This window comes from Anolis sagrei, chromosome 1, assembly GCF_037176765.1.
Source record: "Anolis sagrei isolate rAnoSag1 chromosome 1, rAnoSag1.mat, whole genome shotgun sequence".
In the NCBI taxonomy this organism is placed as follows: domain Eukaryota; kingdom Metazoa; phylum Chordata; class Lepidosauria; order Squamata; family Dactyloidae; genus Anolis; species Anolis sagrei.
In genome coordinates, this window is record NC_090021.1 from 71,752,963 (window position 1) to 71,769,336 (window position 16,374).

The following is a 16,374-nucleotide window of genomic DNA, read 5'->3' on the forward strand; positions in this document are numbered from 1 at the left end:
AAAGTGCTCTGTTCAACGATAATTAAAGTGCGGCACAGAGGGATAGGGAAGGGGCGTAAGTGCTGGTGCAATCTAGCAGCAGACGGCAGGCGCCTAAAGTGCTCTATTATGTTCTCATCACATTGGTACAGATGACAACCAGGAATATACTAAGTTGGTAGTATGTATCACCCTCCAATGGGGATGAAAATGATGGCAAATTAGCTAACTGTTAATAAGATCCCCGGTGGAATCTTTAGACGGTTGGTATGCAAGCAGATGGGGCTTCCGGAGATGGCAACTCAGCGGTGGGGCAGCACAGATGGTCAATCACACTCTTACTCAATATGTATCAACGTAAGGAAGGCTAGCTTAAAGGTCTACACAGAAGTCTACATAAAGGCCAGCGCAAAGGTCTACGCAGAGGTCTACACAAGAAGGTCGGCACACAATATCTCATAGAGGTCCACACAAAGAGGCCAGCACAGAAGGACTACACAAACTCAGTCAGATCCTCCGCTGACTCATCGCTTCGCCCTGATGGAGGATGGGCGGCAATGGAGGCCGTGACTCGGCAGCGGCCTGATGGAAAAGGCGGCCGGATGCGGCAACGGCAGCTGGTGACGGCCACGGTCTGGTGGCGACTGTCGCCTGATGAGGAAAGCAGCGACGGCCCCCGGTCGTGGCGGCGGCGGCGGTCCGGCGGTTGTTCAGCCTGTACCGCGAGGTGGTGGTGGTCTCGTCCGGGCGGCGGCGATGACGGCCTAGCGGCAAAGGCGGCCGCTCAACAGCGGCCTGTTGGTAATGGGGGCCGCAGCGGCCGCGGTTCAATGAGGCAGCAGCGGCGGCCCGGCGGCCCGGCGGTGGCTCAGCCCCTGTAGAGGGTGGTTTCGTCGGGGCGGTGGCGGCAGCGGCCCAGCGTTGGTCTCGGCCGCGGCCTGTTAGTAATAGCGGCCGCGGCAGCCGCGGGGACGGCGGCGGCTCAGCGTCGGCCTTGGCCTGGTGGCCGCGATCCAGCGGCGGCCTTGCGAGGGTCTGGCCGGCCTAGCGAGGTCTAATGGCGGCCCGGTGGTGCTCCCAGCCGTTCGCAAGGCCTGCTGCGGGGCGGCACTAACCTCTTCCGGGCGGCGGCGGCGGCAGCGGCCTAGTGATGGTATCGGCCGCGGCCTAGCGATAATGGCGGCCGCGGCAGCATCGGCAGCGTCGGCAGCGTCGGCCTGATGGTTGCGGCCCGGCGGCGGCCTGGCGCTGGTCTGGCCGGCCCGGCGATGGTCTGGTGGCTGCGACAGTGGCGGCTTGGCGGCCCGGCGGTGTTCGGCCCCCACCGTAGGCGGCGGCCCCCCGTCCGGGTGGCAGCCCAGCGGTAAGAGTGACCGCGGCTCAGCAGGAGCGGGCCCAGCAGCACCCGGGAGAATGGCGGCCCGGCGGAGGCAGAGGCGGCTCGGCGGAGGCAGAGAGCCGGTGGAGGCCCGGCAGAGGTAGAGAACCAGAGGTAGAGAGCCAGTGGAGTCCCGGCGGAGACGGCGGCAGCGGTGGCGGCCTTGCGATGGTCTTGCCAGCCGACAGCCCCTGGGAAGCCGCAGAGGGCGCAAGGCTGCAGGTAGGTCGGCCGCTTTGTAATGGCGACCACTTCTCCTTCTCCTTCTTCCCTTGCTTCAGCCTTTCCTCCGCCTTCCTGGCTCTTTCCCCAGCTCTGCGACTCTCTATGGGGAGCCTAAGGCTCAGGGTCTCTCATCCCTCAATTTGTGGGTGGATTGGTGAGGGGATGGCGCAAGATTCCTTCAGATTTCAAAAGTTATGTAGAGCAGCTCTGCGTTTCCAGCTGCTTGCCACCATGCCGGAACCGGAAGTCCACCATCATTGGTGCCATCTCACTCCTTTAAGCTCTTAGAGTCCAAAGAACCAGGAATGCTGTGGGGCTTGACCCCTGGGATTGCAAAAGCAATCCAAGACAGTAATCCACTGGGAAATCTCAGTTTTCTCCATATTAATTTGGCTTTACCTGGGGTGGCATTTGGATGTCTCAGGTGAAACTGAAATAGGTCCCAGATATGGGCCAGTCTGAACGGGACGTAAGGTGAAGCTATGATGGGATTTTTTTGGCAAGATTTGTTCAACGGAGGGTTTTCTTTTTGCAGTTGTCTAACACTGGAAAAAATGTGAGTTGTTCACAGACACCCAGTAGGTTGCCATGAATGAGCTGAGATTCAAAATATGGTCTCTCAGAGTCGTTGTTCAATGCTCAAATCACTATGCCATGCTGATTCCCATAGGTTATATACTGTAAATCTCTTATTGATCAGTAACTTATGAGGCAAATCTATAGTGTGAATATCTACTGTTCAAATAATTGTTTTTTGAGATTATGAGAGCTCACTGATTTAGCTTGGCTTTCACAAAATGACAGCACAAAGACATTAAAGACCATCAGAAGCACCTAGCATGAGTTGTGCTGCCCTTATCAGCATCTGTTTGTCATTATGGATAAGAAATAGAAAGCACTTCCAGGTCTTGAACTGCAAATTTAACTCAAATCAACAAAATGACCAATGATGGTTTGTCACAACAAACCATCACTGAAGTTGTAGACTAATAGCATCTGAAAGACCACATTTTCCCTTGATGCCTTTATAGAGGAAGCAGCCTCTGGAGACCCTATATTTTACTACCTGGAAGTTGGCAAAGGCCTGGTCCATTCTCCACTCCCATTCATAAGAAAAAAACATTTAAGATAAAGCATACTGGTTGATCATGACAAGAAAAAATAGAATAACCTATACATCATGCCTGAGGATATTATAGAAAGTTGTTTCCTTACATATATTTTCTAAATCCATATATTTATGGATGTGTGTGCATTTATATATTACCAAAACCTTTAACACTTTAACTTACAATAAAATCAACTTGAAACAACAAATAATTACAAAAATTTAAAATATTAAAAATGTATTCAATTATTTCTGTTTAAAAACAGACAATTTAAAACTACTTAAAAACAGTATTGCCTCATAAAACAAGTGCAACAAATATTTAACTGAATGTCATGTGCAGATTTCAAGAGCTCACACTGCTTTTTGGACTCTGATATTTGTCAAGAGAAAAACAAAGCATTACTTGATGCATTAATATATTCAAGATAAAAAGCACAAATATTTTAGCAGAATACTGATTTATGTACAAAAGGACTTTCTATCAACATCAAAAGGGCTGGGAGAAAGTGAAATGAGCTTCAGAGAGACAAATCAATGACATCTTTCTGGCTTTCAAAGTTTCCTTGAGGATTCAGATCTCACACATGATTAGGGAATGAATAATTTATTGAGAAGTAGTGGAATACCTATTGTTATAATGGGTAGAGGGAACGGAGAACTCAGATACCACATGGATCGCAGCCCCACAGGTGGTGTGTAAAGTGGATCTTTGTAACCTGAACAGAGAATACTGCTTTTCCAGCAACATCATCCCTCCTTGGAAAAATACTTACAGTATTTTGGGGAATTTTTCAGGGGAGTTTTCTAACTGGGTTAGGAAATGACACTTTGTTAAACTTCAACCAGATAAAATGTTGCTTAAAATTTCAATACATTATGCACATAGATGCTCCAGGTAAAGGTAGTCCCCTGACATTAAGTCCAGTCATGTCTGACTCTGGGGTGTGGTGCTCATCTCCATTTCTAAGCCGAAGAGCCAGCGTTGTCCGTAGACACCTCCAAGGTCATGTGGCCGGCATGACTGCATGGAGCACCGTTACCTTCCCGCCGGAGTGGTACCTATTGATCTACTCACATTTGCATGTTTTCGAACTGCTAGGTTGGCAGAAGCTAGGGCTGACAGTGGAAGCTCACGCCGCTCCCCGGAATCGAACCTGCGACCTTTCGATCAACAAGCTCAGCAGCTCAGTGCTTTAACCCACTGCGCCACAGGGGGCTCCAACTTGCTGTTAATTATTATTAATAATACTAGTTATCTTAAATTCTGAATTCAGAATTCCTCCAAAATCCAAAATTGTCAATGAGTGGCTGAGATTGTAGCATCTCCTTCCAGAAGAGTCAATATACACAAATTTTATGCACAAAATTATTATAAATATTGTATGAATATACTTTCAGGCTATGTCTATGAAATATAAATAAATTTTGTGTTTAGATTTGGGTCCCATTTTCAAGTTTTGTCATTGTATATGAAATTATTACCAATTTATTGTTTTGAATATCTCTCATTGCATCTTAAAGTTACTTGAAACTTCTGTTTAGATAAGGGGTTTATTGTTTCACTTAGATCATTTACTTGAAATAAAATTTAATTCAAATCCTAGATCTTTGCTTTCATAGATTTTAAAAACAGCACATAATTGTTATATGAATGCAAGTATGTTTTTGTTCTTGTCCAGAAGATGGTGGTATGTGACTAGGGTTTAAGTAAGGGATGATTTTCAGCTCAAATTTTATTCAACAATTGCTATTTCTAGCTGTTAAATTTACATATTATTTAAAATAAATGTTCAGCATAAAGCACACTTATTCAACAGTAAGCAAATAGGTGTTAAGCTTACCTAATGTTTCTGTCTGTGTACATGTTTGCGTGGATAGGTTTACAGTATTTCTAAAGAGAAGCAAATGTTTCATGAAAGAGAGGCAAATCTAAACAGATTTAATAGTTTCTAACTTCAGCTTTCTCCTTATGTGCCTGTGACTTTTTAGACATATTTTCAGCTTCATGCTATTTCCCATTCTTTGACTAAATCCTATCATAGGTGATCACTTGTGGTCAGGTATAATTGTCTTCCAAGGGTAGAGTCTTGGCAGCGAGTCTTTAACTGACTCTAAAGATCTATTTTGGATCCACATAGTCTTTTACAATGAGGACATAGATTAACGGATGGAAGGTGATCATGACAAAGGTCTCCTTGATGTCCCTTCCCCTTGGCACATTTCCTGTTTTTGCCTTCTGTTCTCTTCAAAATTGGTAACAGCTGACCTAGAGTTACAATGCTTGAAGGTGGAACCTTTAGAATTCTCAGATTTGGAATCCTCACCTTCCCAAGCTATATTAAATTCTGCTAGAGACTAAAGATGCTAAGAATGTGTATGTGTGTTGGGGGTGGGGGGTGGGGAGGCTCTTTAAAACATTTGTCTGATAAAGCTCAAAGACTCCAAACATTTTTTCACATGTATTGTTGTTGAGCCAGGCGTCACCCATCTTGTATCTGTGCATTTCATTTTTTCTGCCGAAGTGAAGTATACATTTTGCCTTTTTGAAATTCATTTTGTTAGTTTTGACCCAGCTCTGTAATCTGGAAAAAAAATGTTAAGGAAGTGGTCTGCAAACACTTAGAAACAAATGCGGTCATCGCTAATAGTCAACATGGATTTATCAAAAACAAGCCATGCCAGACTAATCTGATCTCTTTTTTCGATAGAGTTACAAGCTGGGTAGATGTGCGGAATGCCATGGATGTAGCGCACTTGGATTTCAGTAAGGCCTTTGACAAGGTCCCTCAAACTACTCCAATGTGGGCTAGGCAAAACTATGGTTAGGTGGATCTGTAATTGGTTAAATGGATGAACACAGAGGGTGCTCACCAATGCTTCCTCTTCATCCTGGAAAGAAGTGACGAGCGGGGTGCCGCAGGGTTCTGTCCTCGGCCCGGTCCTGTTCAACATCTTTATTAATGACTTAGATGAAGGGTTAGAAGGCATGATTATCAAGTTTGCAGATGACACCAAATTGGTAGGAATAGCCAATACTCCAGAGGACAGCAGCAGGATACAAAACGATTTTGACAGATTAGAGAGATGGGCAAAAACTAACAAATTGAAGTTCAACGGGGACAAATGCAAGATACTCCACTTTGGCAGGAAAAACGAAATGCAAAGATAAAGAATGGAGGATGCCTGGCTCAAGAGCAGCATGTGTGAAAAAGATATTTGAGTCCTCGTGGACAGCAAGTTAAACATGAGCCAACAATGTGATGTGGCGGCAAAAAAAGCCAATGGGATTTTGGCCTGCATAAATAGGAGCATAGTGTCTAGATCTAGGGGAGCAATGCTACCCCTCTATTCCACCTTGGTTAGACCACACCTGGAATACTGTGTCCAATTTTGGGCACCACAATTGAAGAGAGATGTTGACAAGCTGGAATGTATCCAGAGGAGGGCGACTAAAATGATCAAGGGTCTGGAGAACAAGCCCTATGAGGAGCGGCTTAAGGAGCTGGGCATGTTTAGCCTGAAGAAGAGAAAGCTGAGAGGAGATATCATAGCCATGTATAAATATGTAAGAGGAAGTCATCGGGAGGAGGGAGCAAGCTTGTTTTCTGCTTCCCTGGAGATTAGGACGTGGAACAGTGGCTTCAAACTACAAGAAAGGAGATTCCATCTGAACATTAGGAAGAACTTCCTGACTGTGAGAGCCATTCAGCACTGGAACTCTCTGCCCCCGAGTGTGGTGGAGGCTCCTTCTTTGGAGGTTTTTAAACAGAGACTAGATGGGTCATCTGTCAGGGGTGCTTTGAATGCAATATTCCTGCTCCTTGGCAGGGAGTTGGACTGGATGGCCCATGAGGTCTCTTCCAACTCTATGATTCTATGATTTTATGTTACGGTCATTTTGAATTCGGATCCTGTCTTCTGGAATATTAGCTGTCCCTCTCAATTTGGTGTCATTTGCAAACTTGATAAGCTTGCCCTTTAAATCTTCATCCAAGTCTAAAGTTGTTGAACAGCACTGGGCCTAGGACAGAACTCTGTGGCATTCTTCTTTCCAGGGGGACCCTGTCAAAGGCTTTACTGAAATCATGATATGCTACATCCACAGCATTCCCTGCATCTGCCATGACTGTAACTCTATCAAAAAAAGAGACATAAGATTAGTCCAGTATGATTTGTTTTTCCTTAATCCATGATGACTTTTAATAATCACACCACTTTTTCTAAGTGATTACAGACTGCCTCCTTAATAATCTGATACAGAATCTTTCCTGGTATTGATGTTAGGCTGACTGGATGGTCATTATTTGGGTCCTCTTTTTTTGCCCTTCTTGAAGATAGAGACAACATTTGCCCTCCTCCAGTCTGCTGGGACTTCTCCTGTTCTCCAAGAATTCTCATAGATTATTGCAGTAGTTCTGAATGACTTCTGCTTGTTCCTTCAGTATTATTGGATGTAGTTCATCTGTCCCTGAAGAACTGAATTCATTTAGAGTAGCCAATTATTACTGGACTACTTCTTTACCAGCTTTGGGTTCCATTTCTCCTATTACATCATCTGCTCCATATTGCTCAGTTTGAACACCATCTCCGTTTGGAAGAAGACTGAGGCAAAGAAGGTGTTGAGAAGTTCTGCCTTTTCCTTATCCCGTTAATATTTCACCACCTTCTCCATGAAGAAGCCCTACCATTTCTTGTTCTTCCTTTTTCTACTGACATAACCAAAAGTGCACAATTGCAAACAGATTAATATATTGATAAGATAAATTAAACACAGGACGACGTACGATGCAAGATACATATGAACAAAGGTAAGTACACTGCAAATAGATACAGTACTCTTCAGTGATTTCCTACCTTTTCCATTTCTTGTACCATTTCTTGTTCCATTTCTTTTAAATATTAGCTCAGTTGAAAAATGTTTGGACATCCATTCTGGTTACTTTTGTTGTTGTTCATTCGTTCAGTCGTCTCCGACTCTTCGTGACCTCATGGACCAGCCCACGCCAGAGCTCCCTGTTGGCCGTTACCACCCCCAGCTCCCTCAAGGTCAGTCCAGTCACCTCAAGGATGCCATCCATCCATCTTGCCCTTGGTCGGCCCCTCCTCCTTTTGCCTTCCACTTTCCCCAGTGTAATTGTCTTCTCTAGGTTTTCCTGTCTCCTCATGATGTGGCCAAAGTACTTCAACTTTGTCTCTAGTATCTTTCCCTCCAGTGAGCAGTCGGGCTTTATTTCCTGGAGGATGGACTGGTTGGATCTTCTCGCAGTCCAAGGCACTCTCAGAACTTTCCTCCAACACCACAGCTCAAAAGCATCGATCTTCCTTCGCTCAGCCTTCCCTAAGGTCCAGCTCTCACATCCGTAGGTTACTACAGGGAATACCATGGCTTTGACTAGGCGGATCTTTGTTGCCAGTCTGATGTCTCTACTCTTTACTATTTTATTGAGATTGGACATTGCTCTCCTCCCAAGAAGTAAGCGTCTTCTGATTTCCTGGTCACAGTCTGCATCTGCAGTAATCTTTGCACCTAGAAATACAAAGTCTGTCACGGCCTCCATGGTTTCTCCCTCTATTTTCCAGTTGTCAATCATTTTTGTTGCCATAATCTTGGTTTTTTTGACGTTTAGCTGCAACCCGGCTTTTGCGCTTTCTTCTTTCACCTTGATTAGAAGGCTCCTCAGCTCCTCCTCGCTTTCGGCCATCAGAGTGGTGTCATCTGCATATCTGAGGTTGTTAATGTTTCTTCCAGCAATTTTCACCCCAGCTTTGCATTCATCCAGCCCCGCACATCGCATGATGTGTTCTGCATACAAGTTAAAAAGGTTGGGTGAGAGGATGCAGCCTTGCCGTACGCCTTTCCCAATCTTGAACCAGTCTGTTGTTCCGTGGTCAGTTCTTACTGTTGCTACTTGGTCCTTGTACAGATTCCTCAGGAGAGAGACAAGGTGGCTTGGGATGCCCATCCCACTAAGAACTTGCCACAATTTATTATGATCCACACAGTCAAAGGCTTTAGAATAGTCAATGAAGCAGAAGTAGATGTTTTTCTGAAACTCCCTGCCTTTCTCCATTATCCAGCGGATAATGGCAATTTGGTCTCTCGTTCCTCTACTGGTTACTTTACTCTTCTTTTATTTTTTTTCCTCCATGTTGGCACTGTTTGCAATTGTGCCTTCAATATCTCGCTTTTATAAAACTCGCATCCATCATTAATTCACCGTTCTTTTAGCAGTCCTATCTATCTAATTCACCGTTCTTTTAGCAGTCCTATCAGTATTTCCTTAAATTTCCTGAAACCTAGAATGCACGTCTAACTTCTCTTAATTTCCCCTTTCCTCTGCATCACAAACTCCACGAGCACATGGTCACTCCCTTGTAAGGATCCCACCACTTACCAGGTCCTTGGTGATAATTAGGATCAAATCCAGAATAGCTGATCCCCTTGTTCCTTCTGCCATCTTCTGGACAATCAAATTATTTGCAAGGCAAGTGAGGAATATGTTGAACTTGGGTTAGCAGACTTTGTTATAAACTTTTAATTTCTTTTTCTGTCTCTGTGGTTTGAGCATATATTTTGATTATTGTTATATTGTTGGGTTTTCCCTTGGTGTCTGATTGATATTATTTGTTCAGACTTTATATTATATCCTTTGACAGTTTTGCTACATCTCTCTTCATTACTAATGCCAACCCATTACTTCTCATGTGTTCATTTTCTAAGTAAACCACTGTGAAATAATCTGACTCAAAATGTCCCATTTCTGTCCACTTTAGCTTCTTGACCTCAGTATTGGATCTATAGGGTGATGTCCCTTTCACAAAGACAACGTTTTAGCAAAGCAATACACTTTTGCCATATTTTTATGACAGAGCAAATTAAGAACTGCTATTTATAATGAAAATGTGAAAATTTTGTTAGAGCTCTGAAATTTTCACTACCAAAACTTTAGAAACACTAGAAACTAAGCACCAGCGCTCCCTAGTTTTGTAAGTACTTTAGAACCTTTTAGAACTATGAATCACACATGCCTAAAAACGTGTGCTGTACACTTTCAGACATTCTGTACAAACTTCCACCTCAGCTAGTTGAGAACCAGCTTTCTATAATTGTCAAGGCTTAATTCATTTCTTGCTGAAGTTTGCAAGGACACTTCAAGAAGATCTGTGCTTCATTGTCATGGCTTATATTCTACTCTGCTCTGCACCCACTGGAAAGCAAGTAAACTTTATGAAATGATGCCTCTTTCCTGATTTAAAACAGGGAAATGATATTTTTTTCTGTATGGTTAAATGGTAAACTCTGGGGAATTGCAGTTAGTACTGAATGCATGTTTATTGACATCACCACAGCCTTAGAAACCTCAGGAACTGGGATGATCCTGAAGTGGCAATCTTACCCTCCCTCCAAAACCCAATATCCAATCTGAAAAATGCAACATATGCAAAAAAAAAAAAATCTTCAGTGCTAGATAAAATAATATATATCGTAAAAAGATTGATGTGTAAATGGAAATATGCCATAAAATATTTTCTCTCATTTGCCCTCTTTCTACTTCCTGCTCTTTTCTTTGCTGTATGACTCCTCTGATTTACTGTTCTCATGCAATTTTAGAACTCGGCGTCTCCTCCACTCACAGGTTTATTGTTCCACTATAGCTCTGTGGTAGCTGTTGAGAGCTGTGGAGTGAAACAAAGGTATCCCTTGACTTCAGTAAACCAGGGGCATGTCCTGTCATGCCTGGATCTTTGTTTTATAGCAACCTTGCTGAGGTTTACTTCTCAGAAGGAAAATATAGGTCAAAAAGGCCAGAGACAAAAGAGGTAGTCATAGATGGGATAGAGATCAGCAGATTGAAATAGAAAGTGGTCAACTTAAATGAGAAGCAACTGGACAAAAGCAAAATAATGCAAATGTGTGTACAGTACTTTGTTACACAAATATAGAGGAACCTTTGATTAATAGCCAGCCAAGACCAAGATAATAACCATTAGGTCTAGGCTGAAGAGCTGCCTTCTATGTTATGTGATTTCCATCCAAGTTGGTATTTCATTTCTCTTGTGGAACCTGAACAATTTATCACAAATATATATTTTAAGAGGTTGGATGTGTAATCCCCCCATCAACATTCAACAGAAATCAATTTCACTATTTTGTGTTTCCTGTTTTAACCTGTGGTATTTAAACATCTCATTTTAGCTATAACTATCTTCACATTTATTAGGCACGTATGTGCCTGAATGTCTTGTTCTCTGTCAGCTGTGCAATACAAATATAGACATGAGAATATTTGTTACATGTGCAGAGATAGGCACCAAAGAAGCATCAGGCAATACTGACCTCTAAGGAAAACAGTCAGTCTGAATAATTATGATAAATACTCATATTAGACAAAACATGAATGATTTGGCAATCAGTAGGTTATTCCCAGTTTACAATAGAGTAATACAATTATGTTGAATGATGAGTCAACAAAAAGGAAAAACTAATGGATTCAATGTATCCACTAAAATAAAGACCAAAAGAAGGAGACTGAGAACATAGGGCACAATTTACTAACAAGTTTGATCTTCGGCAATTTCTGTCTGGAAAATAAAAGGCTCTTTAAGGCAAACAGGAACATGCAATGTGTTCCTGCTTCACAAAATAATGCACACTCCTAAAGAAGTCTAAGTATGAAATAAGGTCAGCACTTTTTTATTTCTAAAGATGTCTTTAGAAATGGTGTAAGGTTATTTCCCTAATATAGTCAACAAGTTTTGTGTCTCAAAAAGGAAAGAGTGCCAAGCATGAAACCAACCACTTCCTTTTGCCAACTTCCTTAGTGCAACCAATGTATGTATGACACAATAAAAGAACAGGTACTGGCAGTATACACTTTCTGTATCAAGTATTTTTAAGTAGTTAGTATTTCACTGGATCTTATTCTACATGGATTTTTTTCATTTCAGAAGTCACTTGAGGAACTGCATGTCAGTTCTGGTGTGAGAGAATTGGCCGTCTACAAGGACGTTGCCCAAGGGATGCCAGGATGTTTGATGTTTTACCATCCTTGTGGGAGGCTACTCTCATGTCTCCACATGGGAAACGAGCTGACAGAGGGAACTGTACTGACTCTCCACAGATTCAAACCGCTGACCTACTGGTCAGCAGTCCTGCCACCACAAGGGTTTAACGCATTGTGCCGCCAGGAGCTCTATTCTACACGAAATGAAAATAAAATATCAACTATTCTGTAAAACGACAACTACTGCAAGGTTAAATTGGGAGGGGGGATTGACGTGCTTGCAAATCTCATTGTAAAAACAAAATAGAAAATGTTTAAAAACTTTTCTGTATTAGATGTAGATGGAGCAGAGCTGACAATAGCAGAAATCATAATGTTTAACTTTTAACGCTTTATATTCATAGTGCTATTAAATTATACTGCCTCAGTGTTCCATAACTGTGACTTCATTTATTTTTATTACATTAAATATTAAATTAGATATTTTTTTATAATTTTTATTGATTTATCACATTTATTACATACTATTGCATTTTGTACATCAGCCTCTTTAACATGTTGTTTTATTATTTTGCTTTGACATTCCCCCCCCCCTTTTCTCTTTTTTTCCTTTTTTATAAATATTAAATTAGATTAAATATATTATCTCTTAAGAGTAAAAATCACTCCAAACACCCTCATAAAAATAATATCTCTTAATATTAAAATAAATTCACACAAGTTATTTAAAACTCATTTAATATTACACTTATTTTTCAATCAATACAACTTTCCTTCATATTATATGTACAATGGAATTTCTCTTAGCTGGAACTTAAGCAATTTGAACTTTCAAGAAACTGAAAAAATAAATTAGCTAAAATTGTACACTGGATTTAAAAAGCTGCTTGTATAATATAGTAAAACTATCCTACATTAAATTTTGTCTTTATTTGTCTATTTGCTTTTAATTACTTTACTTCAATATCAATGTAAACTCAATACAGAGTTTATGATATAGTATAGTATGAGGCAGTGGTTTGGTTCCCAAGCTTTGGTTCTCCAGTTGTTTTGGACATAATCTCTGGATGTTTCCAGACAGCACCAAAATGTGTGTTTCAAAACTGAGGCAAAAAATCCCAGGCCCAACAGCAGGTCCACACACAGACCTGTCAGTCCTGAGAAATGGTCCCCTGCCATCCTCACATCTTCCTCTGAAGTGAGTCAAGATGGAGTGCAGATGGGAGGCATCAAGTGGATTTTTTTTTAAAAGAAAAATCTGATATGCTCTGGACTTCATATGCGCACATGTGGATATCTTAATGTACACACAAGCAGATTTCTCACTATCTCTTCACCCAATCATTAATGCAAGCTCTGTTTATTTATTTATTTATTTACTTTATTTGTATACCGCACTCTTTCATCCCGTAGGTGACTCAGTGCGGTTTACAACCAGGACAATATACAAAGTGCACAACATTAGCATTTAAAAACAGTAACTAAGGGAACTACATCAATATAACAATACATCAATACATCAATATAACATCAATACATCAATATAACATCAATACATCCATATAACTAACCCATCACGTCTCATCAGTAAAGTCATAATCCGATTTCCTCGTCCATTATTCCAAGTTCCAAGATCAATCAGTTAATTGTACTGCTTAATTAAACGCCTGTTCAAAGAGCCAGGTCTTCACTCTTCTTCTGAATGCCAGCAGGGAGGGGGCCGATCTAATGTCTGCGGGAAGGGCGTTCCACAGCCGAGGGGCCACCACTGAGAAGGTCCTGTCTCTCGTTCCCGCCAGCCGTGCCTGTGAGGCTGGCGGGATCGAGAGCAGGGCCTCCCCGGATGATCTTAATGTCCTAACTGGTTCATAGGGGGTGATGCGTTCGGACAGATAGGTCGGGCCAGAACCGTTTAGGGCTTTAAAGGCTAAAGCCAGCACTTTGAATTGTGCCCGGTAGCAGATTGGCAGCCAGTGGAGCTGGCGCAACAGAGTGGTGTGCTCCCTGAGTGCCGCTCCTGTTAACAACCTGGCTGCTGATCGTTGGACCATTTGTAGCTTCCGAGCAGTCTTCATAGGCAACCCCACGTAGAGAGCGTTGCAGTAGTCTATACGGGATGTAACCAGCGCGTGGACTACCGTGGCCAAGTCAGACTTCCCAAGGTACGGGCGCAGCTGCCGCACAAGTTTTAATTGTGCGAATGCTCCCCTGGTCACTGCCGAAACCTGGGGTTCCAGGCTCAGCGATGAGTCCAGGATCACACCCAAGCTGCGAACCTGCGTCTTCAGGGGGAGTGTAACCCCGTCCAACACAGGCTGTAACCCTATACCCTGTTCGGCCTTACGACTGTTTAATATTATAAAGTTTAAAAGAAAGAGTTTCAGCTTATCTATCCGAACACATCTCTTCCTACGAACCCACCAGGAACTTGAGATTGTCAAAGGAGGCCCTGCGCTTGATCCGGCCTGCTTCACAACCACGTTTGATGGGGACAAGAGAAAGGGCCTTCTCTGTGGCAGCCCCTCGGCTGTGGAACTCCCTGCCTAGGGATATTAGATCAGCCCCCTCCCTCCTAACCTTTCAAAAAAGAGTGAAAACTTGACTCTTCGAGCAAGCATTCAGAACCTTGGGATAAACAATCTTGAATCAGAAAATGACCCAGGAATGGCCAAGACGATGAAACAGATGAGGATTTGAATGAGATGACATAGTTTTTTAATTTTTTATTATTTATTGTTTTTATTTTTCTAAATGTATTGTAATGTTTCTTTTTTGCTTTTTATCAATGTATATATTTTATGTCATCGAATTGTGCTGACTTTGTATGCCGCCCTGAGTCGCCTTTGGGCTGATGTGGGCGGCATAGAAATAGTGTAAATAAATAAATAAATATATTACAAAGCTTAAATAATGTGATAATGTAAGGCTATGAAGGGCCAGGGAGAAAATTTAAAAAATCCTAATATAAAAACGCGTGTCACTTCATTGGATGATGGAATGAGGCTACTTCCCTCAATCTGTTTTGAGAATACCCATTAATACCTGGAGGATATTTTCTGTTACGTGCTTTGAAGTTCACTATTGCTTTCTTCTAAGATTGGGCCCCCATCTACACTGCTGTTATTATGCAGATTGAACTGCATTTTATATTCCGTGTAGACTTATATAATGTAGTTCAACTGCTTTGAACTGGATTATATGAGAGTACACTGAATAATGCAGTTCAATCTGCATAATGGCAGTGTAGATGAGGACTCTCTCTCAAGTAACAAGGAAGGAAGGAAGGAAAGAAGGAAGGAAAGATAAAAGTGTTCATAAGGAGGCCTTTTTTTCTTAGCTCAAACACATAAACTGAAGACAAGGAGAAAGATGCAAATATTTTTAGCTCTTGCATACAGCACATTTCTTGCTGTTACTTACCTCTTCATTTTAGCTTTCTTTCCGCAGTGCTCAGCTGATTGCTAAAGGAGACTATGATGAATTGTTGTAAAGTACTGTGAGAGGAAACTCAATGCATTCCTAACACAAAGTTCTCTTCATCTCAGTGTAGTGTGTCTTGCATCTCACTGATAGGAGGGAAAGAGATTTGGACTTTCTGGAAACAAACCTTTCTCTTTACTGTAGGACTGCTTCTTTGCTCAGGGAACAGCAAGTGGGGAACCTGCTTGCATCTGTGTGCCTACTTTAAAAGAGAAGCTGGCAGGAGAGCTGTGCTGAAAAGTCAAGCGGGGAGCAGGAGACTACCAAAACATGAAGAGGAAGAAGTGGATAGAGAAACGGAAAAACGTATCAGCAGGGACATATAAAGTGTGCTCATTGGTTTAATTGATAGAGGATCCTAGAATAGTGTTCTCTCATATGAAAAGGATTTTATTCATGGTTTATACACTTTTATGGTGGTCCCGCACCCCTATCCCCCTTGATAGTGTTCATGATATGTTGGTGTTCACAGATTATTCCTGTTATGAAGGTAGTGGGAGGGCAAATTGCTGAGGGTCACTAAAATGAGATAAACTCAATTGGACACTGCAATTTTTGAAGACCATTTGCAATTCAAGAATATTATCTGCAAAATTCACAATATTAACTCTGTATCCATGGGATCAATATCTGTGGTTTCATTTATACATGCCTGACAAAATATGTCCTCTCTGGGCATGTTTTATATTGTACGGTTGAAGGCTTTCATGGCCAGAATCACTGGATTGTTGTGGGGTTTTTTGGGCTATATGGCCATGCCTCGAGAACATGGCCATATAGCCTGAAAAAACCTACAACAACCTACTGAATGAATATTCTTAGACCATTTTCACCTAGGTGTATGTACATGACACCACAAACACAGGTGTCACTATTACTGGGGTATTACTGTATAGCGCTTTGCATGGTCATCAGACATGTCCTGTTTTGTACACCAGTTCCTGTGCTTGATTAGCTTTCTTCTTGCCTGATTTACAAAAACCTGTTTCCTTTTCTACTTGCGCGGCTTCATATCTGCAACTAAACCCTTGTGCCGGCAGGACTGCTGACTGAAAGGTCAGTGGTTCAAATCTGGGGAGTGGGGTGGGCCCCCATCTGTCAGCTCCAGCTTCTAATGTGGGGACATGCGAGAAGCCTCCCACAGGATGGTAAAGCATCCAGGCATCCCCTGGGCAACATCCTTGCAGATGGCCAAT